At 37.6% G+C, this 14,028-nt stretch overlaps 1 long non-coding RNA gene across 2 annotated transcripts; it reads right to left on the bottom strand.

Moving 5' to 3' along the window:
• Nucleotides 1-8,573: 8,573 nt before the first annotated feature.
• On the bottom strand, nucleotides 8,574-11,518 carry LOC121326832. Of its 2 annotated transcripts, none has more exons than XR_005951506.1 (3): nucleotides 11,496-11,518; nucleotides 9,235-9,306; nucleotides 8,574-8,609 (listed from the first exon to the last, which is right to left on the bottom strand). It is a non-coding gene; the product is annotated as an uncharacterized LOC121326832 (long non-coding RNA). The 2 variants fall into 2 exon arrangements; XR_005951507.1 differs by lacking the exon at nucleotides 11,496-11,518 and adding an exon at nucleotides 9,407-9,444.
• Between the last annotated feature and the right edge of the window lie 2,510 nt (nucleotides 11,519-14,028).

The raw sequence follows: 14,028 nt of genomic DNA, 5'->3' as shown, positions 1-14,028 counted from the left end.
TTGAACTTTACCTGTTGTTGATTCTGCTGTTGATGGCTCTGTGGCGAGTGTTGATTTATCTTCTGGAGTGTTTGTCTCAGCTGCAATAAAACAGAAAGACTAAATATGAATCCAAATTCAGATTTATGAATTCACGTTTTCAACTTTCCATCGTTTCACCTCTTTTTGTCATGTCATGACTAATACCTGTTGTGGAAGCTGCTGTTGTTGATTCTATGACGATAGCTTGCGTTGTTCCTTCTGTAGTGGTTGTCTCAGCTGCAAGAAAAAAGACCAAATATTAGTTTAAAATGTAATTTGCAAACTTCATCACAGAGTTGTGTCTATAGCTGAAATATATTCCTCATGTCAGGTATTTTACCTGTTGTGAATGCCAATGTTGGGGGTTCTGTTGTTTGTGGTGTTGTTAATTTTTCAGTGGTGGTTTTCTCCTCTGTAGCAAAAAACATCAGATATCAATTCACAGTTAGACTGACAAGATTCTATGAAGTCATTTCTTGTTGGTCTTGTGTATCTCATGCCTTGAACTTTACCTGTTGTAGATGCTGCTGTTGATGGCTCTGTGGCGAGTGTTGTTGTATCTTCTGGAGTGGTTGTCTCAGCTGCAATAAAACAGAAAGACCAAATATGAATCCAAATACAGATTTATGAATTCACGTTTTCATCTTTCCATCGTTTCACCTCTTTATGTCATATCATGACTAATACCTGTTGTGGAAGCTGCTGTTGTTGATTCTATGACGATAGCTTGCGTTGTTCCTTCTGTAGTGGTTGTCTCAGCTGCAAGAAAAAAGACCAAATATTAGTTTAAAATGTAATTTGCAAACTTCACCACAGAGTTGTGTCTTTAGCTGAAATATATTCCTTATGTCAGGTATTTTACCTGTTGTGAATGCCACTGTTGGGTGTTCTGTGGTTTGTGGTGTTGTTAATTTTTCAGTGGTGGTTTTCTCCTCTGTAGCAAAAAACATCAGATATCAATTCACAGTTAGACTGACAAGATTCTATGAAGTCATTTCGTGTTGGTCTTTTGTATCTCATGCCTTGAACTTTACCTGTTGTTGATGCTGCTGTTGATGGCTCTGTGGCGAGTGTTGTTGTATCTTCCGGAGTGGTTGTCTCAGCTGCAATAAAACAGAAAGACTAAATATGAATCCAAATTCAGATTAATGAATTCACATTTTCAACTTTCCATCATTTCACCTCTTTATGTCATGTCATGACTAATACCTGTTGTGGAAGCTGCTGTTGTTGATTCTATGACGATAGCTTGCGTTGTTCCTTCTGTAGTGGTTGTCTCAGCTGCAAGAAAAAAGACCAAATATTAGTTTAAAATGTAATTTGCAAACTTCACCACAGAGTTGTGTCTTTAGCTGAAATATATTCCTCATGTAAGGTATTTTACCTGTTGTGAATGCCACTGTTGGGGTTTCTGTGGTTTGTGGTGTTGTTAATTTTTCAGTGGTGGTTTTCTCCTCTGTAGCAAAAAACATCAGATATCAATTCACAGTTAGACTGACAAGATTCTATGAAGTCATTTCTTGTTGGTCTTGTGTATCTCATGCCTTGAACTTTACCTGTTGTAGATGCTGCTGTTGATGGCTCTGTGGCGAGTGTTGTTGTATCTTCCGGAGTGGTTGTCTCAGCTGCAATAAAACAGAAAGACCAAATATGAATCCAAATACAGATTTATGAATTCACGTTTTCATCTTTCCATCGTTTCACCTCTTTATGTCATGTCATGACTAATACCTGTTGTGGAAGCTGCTGTTGTTGATTCTATGACGATAGCTTGCGTTGTTCCTTCTGTAGTGGTTGTCTCAGCTGCAAGAAAAAAGACCAAATATTAGTTTAAAATGTAATTTGCAAACTTCATCACAGAGTTGTGTCTATAGCTGAAAAATATTCCTCATATCAGGTATTTTACCTGTTGTGAATGCCACTGTTGGGGGTTCTGTGGTTTGTGGTGTTGTTAATTTTTCAGTGGTGGTTTTCTCCTCTGTAGGAAGAAACATCAGATATCAATTCACAGTTAGACTGACAAGATTCTATGAAGTCATTTCTTGTTGGTCTTTTGTATCTCATGCCTTGAACTTTACCTGTTGTAGATGCTGCTGTTGATGGCTCTGTGGCGAGTGTTGTTGTATCTTCTGGAGTGGTTGTCTCAGCTGCAATAAAACAGAAAGACCAAATATGAATCCAAATTCAGATTTATGAATTCACATTTTCAACTTTCCATCGTTTCACCTCTTTATGTCATATCATGACTAATACCTGTTGTGGAAGCTGCTGTTGTTGATTCTATGACGATAGCTTGCGTTGTTCCTTCTGTATTGGTTGTCTCAGCTGCAAGAAAAAAGACCAAATATTAGTTTAAAATGTAATTTGCAAACTTCATCACAGATTTGTGTCTATAGCTGAAATATATTCCTCATGTCAGGTATTTTACCTGTTGTGAATGCCACTGTTGGGGGTTCTGTGGTTTGTGGTGTTGTTAATTTTTCAGTGGTGGTTTTCTCCTCTGTAGCAAAAAACATCAGATATCAATTCACAGTTAGACTGACAAGATTCTATGAAGTCATTTCTTGTTGGTCTTGTGTATCTCATGCCTTGAACTTTACCTGTTGTAGATGCTGCTGTTGATGGCTCTGTGGCGAGTGTTGTTGTATCTTCCGGAGTGGTTGTCTCAGCTGCAATAAAACAGAAAGACCAAAAATGAATCCAAATACAGATTTATGAATTCACATTTTCAACTTTCCATCGTTTCACCTCTTTATGTCATATCATGACTAATACCTGTTGTGGAAGCTGCAGTTGTTGATTCTATGACGATAGCTTGCGTTGTTCCTTCTGTAGTGGTTGTCTCAGCTGCAAGAAAAAAGACCAAATATTAGTTTAAAATGTAATTTGCAAACTTCATCACAGAGTTGTGTCTATAGCTGAAATATATTCCTCATGTCAGGTATTTTACCTGTTGTGAATGCCACTGTTGGGGGTTCTGTGGTTTGTGGTGTTGTTAATTTTTCAGTGGTGGTTTTCTCCTCTGTAGCAAAAAACATCAGATATCAATTCACAGTTATACTGACAAGATTCTATGAAGTCATTTCTTGTTGGTCTTGTGTATCTCATGCCTTGAACTTTACCTGTTGTTGATGCTGCTGTTGATGGCTCTGTGGCTAGTGTTCTTGTATCTTCTGGAGTGGTTGTCTCAGCTGCAATAAAACAGAAAGACCAAAAATGAATCCAAATACAGATTTATGAATTCACATTTTCAACTTTCCATCGTTTCACCTCTTTATGTCATATCATGACTAATACCTGTTGTGGAAGCTGCTGTTGTTGATTCTATGACGATAGCTTGCGTTGTTCCTTCTGTATTGGTTGTCTCAGCTGCAAGATAAAAGACCAAATATTAGTTTAAAATGTAATGTGCAAACTTCATCACAGAGTTGTGTCTTTAGCTGAAATATATTCCTCATGTAAGGTATTTTACCTGTTGTGAATGCCACTGTTGGGGGTTCTGTGGTTTGTGGTGTTGTTAATTTTTCAGTGGTGGTTTTCTCCTCTGTAGCAAAAAACATCAGATATCAATTCACAGTTATACTGACAAGATTCTATGAAGTCATTTCTTGTTGGTCTTGTGTATCTCATGCCTTGAACTTTACCTGTTGTAGATGCTGCTGTTGATGGCTCTGTGGCGAGTGTTGTTGTATCTTCTGGAGTGGTTGTCTCAGCTAAAATAAAACAGAAAGACCAAATATGAATCCAAATTCAGATTTATGAATTCACATTTTCATCTTTCCATCGTTTCACCTCTTTATGTCATGTCATGAGTAATACCTGTTGTGGAAGCTGCTGTTGTGGATTCTATGACGATAGCTTGCGTTGTTCCTTCTGTAGTGGTTGTCTCAGCTGCAAGAAAAAAGACCAAATATTAGTTTAAAATGTAATTTGCAAACTTCATCACAGAGTTGTGTCTATAGCTGAAAAATATTCCTCATATCAGGTATTTTACCTGTTGTGAATGCCACTGTTGGGGGTTCTGTGGTTTGTGGTGTTGTTAATTTTTCAGTGGTGATTTTCTCCTCTGTAGCAAAAAACATCAGATATCAATTCACAGTTAGACTGACAAGATTCTATGAAGTCATTTCTTGTTGGTCTTGTGTATCTCATGCCTTGAACTTTACCTGTTGTTGATGCTGCTGTTGATGGCTCTGTGGCGAGTGTTGTTGTATCTTCTGGAGTGGTTGTCTCAGCTGCAATAAAACAGAAAGACCAAATATGAATCCAAATTCAGATTTATGAATTCACATTTTCAACTTTCCATCATTTCACCTCTTTTTGTCATGTCATGACTAATACCTGTTGTGGAAGCTGCAGTTGTTGATTCTATGACGATAGCTTGCGTTGTTCCTTCTGTATTGGTTGTCTCAGCTGCAAGAAAAAAGACCAAATATTAGTTTAAAATGTAATTTGCAAACTTCATCACAGAGTTGTGTCTTTAGCTGAAATATATTCCTCATGTAAGGTATTTTACCTGTTGTGAATGCCACTGTTGGGGTTTCTGTGGTTTCTGGTGTTGTTAATTTTTCAGTGGTGGTTTTCTCCTCTGTAGCAAAAAACATCAGATATCAATTCACAGTTATACTGACAAGATTCTATGAAGTCATTTCTTGTTGGTCTTGTGTATCTCATGCCTTGAACTTTACCTGTTGTAGATGCTGCTGTTGATGGCTCTGTGGCGAGTGTTGTTGTATCTTCTGGAGTGTTTGTCTCAGCTGCAATAAAACAGAAAGACCAAAAATGAATCCAAATACAGATTTATGAATTCACATTTTCAACTTTCCATCGTTTCACCTCTTTATGTCATATCATGACTAATACCTGTTGTGGAAGCTGCTGTTGTTGATTCTATGACGATAGCTTGCGTTGTTCCTTCTGTAGTGGTTGTCTCAGCTGCAAGAAAAAAGACCAAATATTAGTTTAAAATGTAATTTGCAAACTTCACCACAGAGTTGTGTCTATAGCTGAAATATATTCCTTTTGTCAGGTATTTTACCTGTTGTGAATGCCACTGTTGGGGGTTCTGTGGTTTGTGGTGTTGTTAATTTTTCAGTGGTGGTTTTCTCCTCTGTAGCAAAAAACATCAGATATCAATTCACAGTTAGACTGACAAGATTCTATGAAGTCATTTCTTGTTGGTCTTGTGTATCTCATGCCTTGAACTTTACCTGTTGTAGATGCTGCTGTTGATGGCTCTGTGGCGAGTGTTGTTGTATCTTCTGGAGTGGTTGTCTCAGCTAAAATAAAACAGAAAGACCAAATATGAATCCAAATACAGATTTATGAATTCACGTTTTCATCTTTCCATCGTTTCACCTCTTTATGTCATGCCATGACTAATACCTGTTGTGGAAGCTGCTGTTGTTGATTCTATGACGATAGCTTGCGTTGTTCCTTCTGTTGTGGTTGTCTCAGCTGCAAGAAATAAGACCAAATATTAGTTTTAAAAGTAATTTGCAAACTTCATCACAGAGTTGTGTCTACAGCTGAAATATATTCCTTATGTCAGGTATTTTACCTGTTGTGAATGCCACTGTTGGGGGTTCTGTGGTTTGTGGTGTTGTTAATTTTTCAGTGGTGGTTTTCTCCTCTGTAGCAAAAAACATCAGATATAAATTCACAGTTAGACTGACAAGATTCTATGAAGTCATTTCTTGTTGGTCTTGTGTATCTCATGCCTTGAACTTTACCTGTTGTTGATGCTGCTGTTGATGGCTCTGTGGCTAGTGTTCTTGTTTCTTCTGGAGTGTTTGTCTCAGCTGCAATAAAACAGAAAGACCAAATATGAATCCAAATACAGATTTATGAATTCACATTTTCAACTTTCCATCGTTTCACCTCTTTTTGTCATGTCATGACTAATACCTGTTGTGGAAGCTGCTGTTGTTGATTCTATGACGATAGCTTGCGTTGTTCCTTCTGTATTGGTTGTCTCAGCTGCAAGAAAAAAGACCAAATATTAGTTTAAAATGTAATGTGCAAACTTCATCACAGAGTTGTGTCTTTAGCTGAAATATATTCCTCATGTAAGGTATTTTACCTGTTGTGAATGCCACTGTTGGGGGTTCTGTGGTTTGTGGTGTTGTTAATTTTTCAGTGGTGGTTTTCTCCTCTGTAGCAAAAAACATCAGATATCAATTCACAGTTAGACTGACAAGATTCTATGAAGTCATTTCTTGTTGGTCTTGTGTATCTCATGCCTTGAACTTTACCTGTTGTAGATGCTGCTGTTGATGGCTCTGTGGCGAGTGTTGTTGTATCTTCTGGAGTGGTTGTCTCAGCTGCAATAAAACAGAAAGACCAAATATGAATCCAAATTCAGATTTATGAATTCACATTTTCAACTTTCCATCGTTTCACCTCTTTATGTCATGTCATGACTAATACCTGTTGTGGAAGCTGCTGTTGTTGATTCTATGACGATAGCTTGCGTTGTTCCTTCTGTAGTGGTTGTCTCAGCTGCAAGAAAAAAGACCAAATATTAGTTTAAAATGTAATTTGCAAACTTCATCACAGAGTTGTGTCTATAGCTGAAAAATATTCCTCATATCAGGTATTTTACCTGTTGTGAATGCCACTGTTGGGGGTTCTGTGGTTTGTGGTGTTGTTAATTTTTCAGTGGTGGTTTTCTCCTCTGTAGCAAAAAACATCAGATATCAATTCACAGTTAGACTGACAAGATTCTATGAAGTCATTTCTTGTTGGTCTTGTGTATCTCATGCCTTGAACTTTACCTGTTGTTGATGCTGCTGTTGATGGCTCTGTGGCGAGTGTTGTTGTATCTTCTGGAGTGGTTGTCTCAGCTGCAATAAAACAGAAAGACCAAATATGAATCCAAATTCAGATTTATGAATTCACATTTTCAACTTTCCATCGTTTCACCTCTTTTTGTCATGTCATGACTAATACCTGTTGTGGAAGCTGCAGTTGTTGATTCTATGACGATAGCTTGCGTTGTTCCTTCTGTATTGGTTGTCTCAGCTGCAAGAAAAAAGACCAAATATTAGTTTAAAATGTAATTTGCAAACTTCATCACAGAGTTGTGTCTATAGCTGAAATATATTCCTCATGTCAGGTATTTTACCTGTTGTGAATGCCCTGTTGGGGGTTCTGTGGTTTGTGGTGTTGTTAATTTTTCAGTGGTGGTTTTCTCCTCTGTAGCAAAAAACATCAGATATCAATTCACAGTTAGACTGACAAGATTCTATGAAGTCATTTCTTGTTGGTCTTGTGTATCTCATGCCTTGAACTTTACCTGTTGTAGATGCTGCTGTTGATGGCTCTGTGGCGAGTGTTGTTGTATCTTCCGGAGTGGTTGTCTCAGCTGCAATAAAACAGAAAGACCAAATATGAATCCAAATACAGATTTATGAATTCACATTTTCAACTTTCCATCGTTTCACCTCTTTATGTCATGTCATGACTAATACCTGTTGTGGAAGCTGCTGTTGTTGATTCTATGACGATAGCTTGCGTTGTTCCTTCTGTAGTGGTTGTCTCAGCTGCAAGAAAAAAGACCAAATATTAGTTTAAAATGTAATTTGCAAACTTCATCACAGAGTTGTGTCTATAGCTGAAATATATTCCTCATGTCAGGTATTTTACCTGTTGTGAATGCCACTGTTGGGGGTTCTGTGGTTTGTGGTGTTGTTAATTTTTCAGTGGTGGTTTTCTCCTCTGTAGCAAAAAACATCAGATATCAATTCACAGTTAGACTGACAAGATTCTATGAAGTCATTTCTTGTTGGTCTTGTGTATCTCATGCCTTGAACTTTACCTGTTGTTGATGCTGCTGTTGATGGCTCTGTGGCGAGTGTTGATTTATCTTCTGGAGTGTTTGTCTCAGCTGCAATAAAACAGAAAGACCAAATATGAATCCAAATTCAGATTTATGAATTCACATTTTCAACTTTCCATCGTTTCACCTCTTTATGTCATATCATGACTAATACCTGTTGTGGAAGCTGCTGTTGTTGATTCTATGACGATAGCTTGCGTTGTTCCTTCTGTAGTGGTTGTCTCAGCTGCAAGAAAAAAGACCAAATATTAGTTTAAAATGTAATTTGCAAACTTCACCACAGAGTTGTGTCTTTAGCTGAAATATATTCCTTTTGTCAGGTATTTTACCTGTTGTGAATGCCACTGTTGGGGGTTCTGTGGTTTGTGGTGTTGTTAATTTTTCAGTGGTGGTTTTCTCCTCTGTAGCAAAAAACATCAGATATCAATTCACAGTTAGACTGACAAGATTCTATGAAGTCATTTCTTGTTGGTCTTGTGTATCTCATGCCTTGAACTTTACCTGTTGTAGATGCTGCTGTTGTTGGCTCTGTGGCGAGTGTTGTTGTATCTTCTGGAGTGGTTGTCTCAGCTAAAATAAAACAGAAAGACCAAATATGAATCCAAATTCAGATTTATGAATTCACATTTTCATCTTTCCATCGTTTCACCTCTTTATGTCATGTCATGACTAATACCTGTTGTGGAAGCTGCTGTTGTTGATTCTATGACGATAGCTTGCGTTGTTCCTTCTGTAGTGGTTGTCTCAGCTGCAAGAAAAAAGACCAAATATTAGTTTAAAATGTAATTTGCAAACTTCACCACAGAGTTGTGTCTATAGCTGAAAAATATTCCTTATGTCAGGTATTTTACCTGTTGTGAATGCCAATGTTGGGGGTTCTGTTGTTTGTGGTGTTGTTAATTTTTCAGTGGTGGTTTTCTCCTCTGTAGCAAAAAACATCAGATATCAATTCACAGTTAGACTGACAAGATTCTATGAAGTCATTTCTTGTTGGTCTTGTGTATCTCATGCCTTGAACTTTACCTGTTGTTGATGCTGCTGTTGATGGCTCTGTGGCGAGTGTTGTTGTATCTTCTGGAGTGGTTGTCTCAGCTGCAATAAAACAGAAATACTAAATATGAATCCAAATTCAGATTAATGAATTCACATTTTCAACTTTCCATCATTTCACCTCTTTTTGTCATGTCATGACTAATACCTGTTGTGGAAGCTGCAGTTGTTGATTCTATGACGATAGCTTGCGTTGTTCCTTCTGTATTGGTTGTCTCAGCTGCAAGAAAAAAGACCAAATATTAGTTTAAAATGTAATTTGCAAACTTCACCACAGAGTTGTGTCTTTAGCTGAAATATATTCCTTTTGTCAGGTATTTTACCTGTTGTAAAGGCCACTGTTGGGGGTTCTGTATTTTGTGGTGTTGTGAATTCTTCAGTGGTGGTTTTCTCCTCTGAAGCAAAAAACATCAGATATCAATTCACAGTTAGACTGACAAGATTCTATGAAGTCATTTCTTGTTGGTCTTGTGTATCTCATGCCTTGAACTTTACCTGTTGTTGATGCTGCTGTTGATGGCTCTGTGGCGAGTGTTGTTGTATCTTCTGGAGTGGTTGTCTCAGCTGCAATAAAACAGAAAGACCAAATATGAATCCAAATTCAGATTTATGAATTCACATTTTCATCTTTCCATCGTTTCACCTCTTTATGTCATGTCATGACTAATACCTGTTGTGGAAGCTGCTGTTGTTGATTCTATGACGATAGCTTGCGTTGTTCCTTCTGTATTGGTTGTCTCAGCTGCAAGAAAAAAGACCAAATATTAGTTTAAAATGTAATGTGCAAACTTCATCACAGAGTTGTGTCTTTAGCTGAAATATATTCCTCATGTAAGGTATTTTACCTGTTGTGAATGCCACTGTTGTGGTTTCTGTGGTTTCTGGTGTTGTTAATTTTTCAGTGGTGGTTTTCTCCTCTGTAGCAAAAAACATCAGATATCAATTCACAGTTATACTGACAAGATTCTATGAAGTCATTTCTTGTTGGTCTTGTGTATCTCATGCCTTGAACTTTACCTGTTGTAGATGCTGCTGTTGATGGCTCTGTGGCGAGTGTTGTTGTATCTTCCGGAGTGGTTGTCTCAGCTGCAATAAAACAGAAAGACCAAATATGAATCCAAATACAGATTTATGAATTCACGTTTTCATCTTTCCATCGTTTCACCTCTTTATGTCATGTCATGACGTAATACCTGTTGTGGAAGCAGCTGTTGTTGATTCTATGACGATAGCTTGCGTTGTTCCCTCTGTAGTGGTTGTCTCAGCTGCAAGAAAAAAGACCAAATATTAGTTTAAAATGTAATTTGCAAACTTCATCACAGAGTTGTGTCTATAGCTGAAATATATTCCTCATGTCAGGTATTTTACCTGTTGTGAATGCCACTGTTGGGGGTTCTGTGGTTTGTGGTGTTGTTAATTTTTCAGTGGTGGTTTTCTCCTCTGTAGCAAAAAACATCAGATATCAATTCACAGTTAGACTGACAAGATTCTATGAAGTCATTTCTTGTTGGTCTTGTGTATCTCATGCCTTGAACTTTACCTGTTGTAGATGCTGCTGTTGATGGCTCTGTGGCGAGTGTTGTTGTATCTTCTGGAGTGGTTGTCTCAGCTGCAATAAAACAGAAAGACCAAATATGAATCCAAATTCAGATTTATGAATTCACATTTTCAACTTTCCATCGTTTCACCTCTTTATGTCATGTCATGACTAATACCTGTTGTGGAAGCTGCTGTTGTTGATTCTATGACGATAGCTTGCGTTGTTCCTTCTGTAGTGGTTGTCTCAGCTGCAAGAAAAAAGACCAAATATTAGTTTAAAATGTAATTTGCAAACTTCACCACAGAGTTGTGTCTTTAGCTGAAATATATTCCTCTTGTCAGGTATTTTACCTGTTGTGAATGCCACTGTTGGGGGTTCTGTTGTTTGTGGTGTTGTTAATTTTTCAGTGGTGGTTTTCTCCTCTGTAGCAAAAAACATCAGATATCAATTCACAGTTAGACTGACAAGATTCTATGAAGTCATTTCTTGTTGGTCTTGTGTATCTCATGCCTTGAACTTTACCTGTTGTAGATGCTGCTGTTGATGGCTCTGTGGCGAGTGTTGTTGTATCTTCTGGAGTGTTTGTCTCAGCTGCAATAAAACAGAAAGACCAAATATGAATCCAAATACAGATTTATGAATTCACATTTTCAACTTTCCATCGTTTCACCTCTTTATGTCATATCATGACTAATACCTGTTGTGGAAGCTGCTGTTGTTGATTCTATGACGATAGCTTGCGTTGTTCCTTCTGTATTGGTTGTCTCAGCTGCAAGATAAAAGACCAAATATTAGTTTAAAATGTAATTTGCAAACTTCATCACAGAGTTGTGTCTATAGCTGAAATATATTCCTTTTGTCAGGTATTTTACCTGTTGTGAATGCCACTGTTGGGGGTTCTGTGGTTTGTGGTGTTGTTAATTTTTCAGTGGTGGTTTTCTCCTCTGTAGCAAAAAACATCAGATATCAATTCACAGTTAGACTGACAAGATTCTATGAAGTCATTTCTTGTTGGTCTTGTGTATCTCATGCCTTGAACTTTACCTGTTGTAGATGCTGCTGTTGATGGCTCTGTGGCGAGTGTTGTTGTATCTTCCGGAGTGGTTGTCTCAGCTGCAATAAAACAGAAAGACCAAATATGAATCCAAATTCAGATTTATGAATTCACATTTTCAACTTTCCATCGTTTCACCTCTTTATGTCATGTCATGACTAATACCTGTTGTGGAAGCTGCTGTTGTTGATTCTATGACGATAGCTTGCGTTGTTCCTTCTGTAGTGGTTGTCTCAGCTGCAAGAAAAAAGACCAAATATTAGTTTAAAATGTAATTTGCAAACTTCATCACAGAGTTGTGTCTTTAGCTGAAATATATTCCTTTTGTCAGGTATTTTACCTGTTGTGAATGCCACTGTTGGGGGTTCTGTGGTTTGTGGTGTTGTTAATTTTTCAGTGGTGGTTTTCTCCTCTGTAGCAAAAAACATCAGATATCAATTCACAGTTAGACTGACAAGATTCTATGAAGTCATTTCTTGTTGGTCTTGTGTATCTCATGCCTTGAACTTTACCTGTTGTAGATGCTGCTGTTGATGGCTCTGTGGCGAGTGTTGTTGTATCTTCTGGAGTGGTTGTCTCAGCTGCAATAAAACAGAAAGACCAAATATGAATCCAAATTCAGATTTATGAATTCACATTTTCATCTTTCCATCGTTTCACCTCTTTATGTCATGTCATGACTAATACCTGTTGTGGAAGCTGCTGTTGTTGATTCTATGACGATAGCTTGCGTTGTTCCTTCTGTAGTGGTTGTCTCAGCTGCAAGAAAAAAGACCAAATATTAGTTTAAAATGTAATTTGCAAACTTCATCACAGAGTTGTGTCTATAGCTGAAATATATTCCTCATGTCAGGTATTTTACCTGTTGTGAATGCCACTGTTGGGGGTTCTGTGGTTTGTGGTGTTGTTAATTTTTCAGTGGTGGTTTTCTCCTCTGTAGCAAAAAACATCAGATATCAATTCACAGTTAGACTGACAAGATTCTATGAAGTCATTTCTTGTTGGTCTTGTGTATCTCATGCCTTGAACTTTACCTGTTGTAGATGCTGCTGTTGATGGCTCTGTGGCGAGTGTTGTTGTATCTTCTGGAGTGGTTGTCTCAGCTGCAATAAAACAGAAAGACCAAATATGAATCCAAATTCAGATTTATGAATTCACATTTTCAACTTTCCATCGTTTCACCTCTTTATGTCATGTCATGACTAATACCTGTTGTGGAAGCTGCTGTTGTTGATTCTATGACGATAGCTTGCGTTGTTCCTTCTGTAGTGGTTGTCTCAGCTGCAAGAAAAAAGACCAAATATTAGTTTAAAATGTAATTTGCAAACTTCATCACAGAGTTGTGTCTATAGCTGAAATATATTCCTCATGTCAGGTATTTTACCTGTTGTGAATGCCACTGTTGGGGGTTCTGTGGTTTGTGGTGTTGTTAATTTTTCAGTGGTGGTTTTCTCCTCTGTAGCAAAAAACATCAGATATCAATTCACAGTTAGACTGACAAGATTCTATGAAGTCATTTCTTGTTGGTCTTGTGTATCTCATGCCTTGAACTTTACCTGTTGTTGATGCTGCTGTTGATGGCTCTGTGGCGAGTGTTGTTGTATCTTCTGGAGTGGTTGTCTCAGCTGCAATAAAACAGAAAGACCAAATATGAATCCAAATTCAGATTTATGAATTCACATTTTCAACTTTCCATCGTTTCACCTCTTTATGTCATGTCATGACTAATACCTGTTGTGGAAGCTGCTGTTGTTGATTCTATGACGATAGCTTGCGTTGTTCCTTCTGTAGTGGTTGTCTCAGCTGCAAGAAAAAAGACCAAATATTAGTTTAAAATGTAATTTGCAAACTTCATCTCAGATTTGTGTCTATAGCTGAAAAATATTCCTCATATCAGGTATTTTACCTGTTGTGAATGCCACTGTTGGGGGTTCTGTGGTTTGTGGTGTTGTTAATTTTTCAGTGGTGGTTTTCTCCTCTGTAGCAAAAAACATCAGATATCAATTCACAGTTAGACTGACAAGATTCTATGAAGTCATTTCTTGTTGGTCTTGTGTATCTCATGCCTTGAACTTTACCTGTTGTTGATGCTGCTGTTGATGGCTCTGTGGCGAGTGTTGTTGTATCTTCTGGAGTGGTTGTCTCAGCTAAAATAAAACAGAAAGACCAAATATGAATCCAAATTCAGATTTATGAATTCACATTTTCATCTTTCCATCGTTTCACCTCTTTATGTCATGTCATGACTAATACCTGTTGTGGAAGCTGCTGTTGTTGATTCTATGACGATAGCTTGCGTTGTTCCTTCTGTATTGGTTGTCTCAGCTGCAAGAAAAAAGACCAAATATTAGCTTAAAATGTAATTCGCAAACTTCATCACAGAGTTGTGTCTATAGCTGAAATATATTCCTTATGTCACGTATTTTACCTGTTGTGAATGCCACTGTTGGGTGTTCTGTGGTTTGTGGTGTTGTTAATTTTTCAGTGGTGGTTTTCTCCTCTGTAGCAAAAAACATCAGATAT

Source organism: Polyodon spathula, chromosome 14 (assembly GCF_017654505.1).
Source record: "Polyodon spathula isolate WHYD16114869_AA chromosome 14, ASM1765450v1, whole genome shotgun sequence".
NCBI lineage: Eukaryota > Metazoa > Chordata > Actinopteri > Acipenseriformes > Polyodontidae > Polyodon > Polyodon spathula.
The sequence above is the reverse complement of the archived record's forward strand: the minus strand, read 5'-3'. Positions and strand labels throughout refer to the sequence as shown.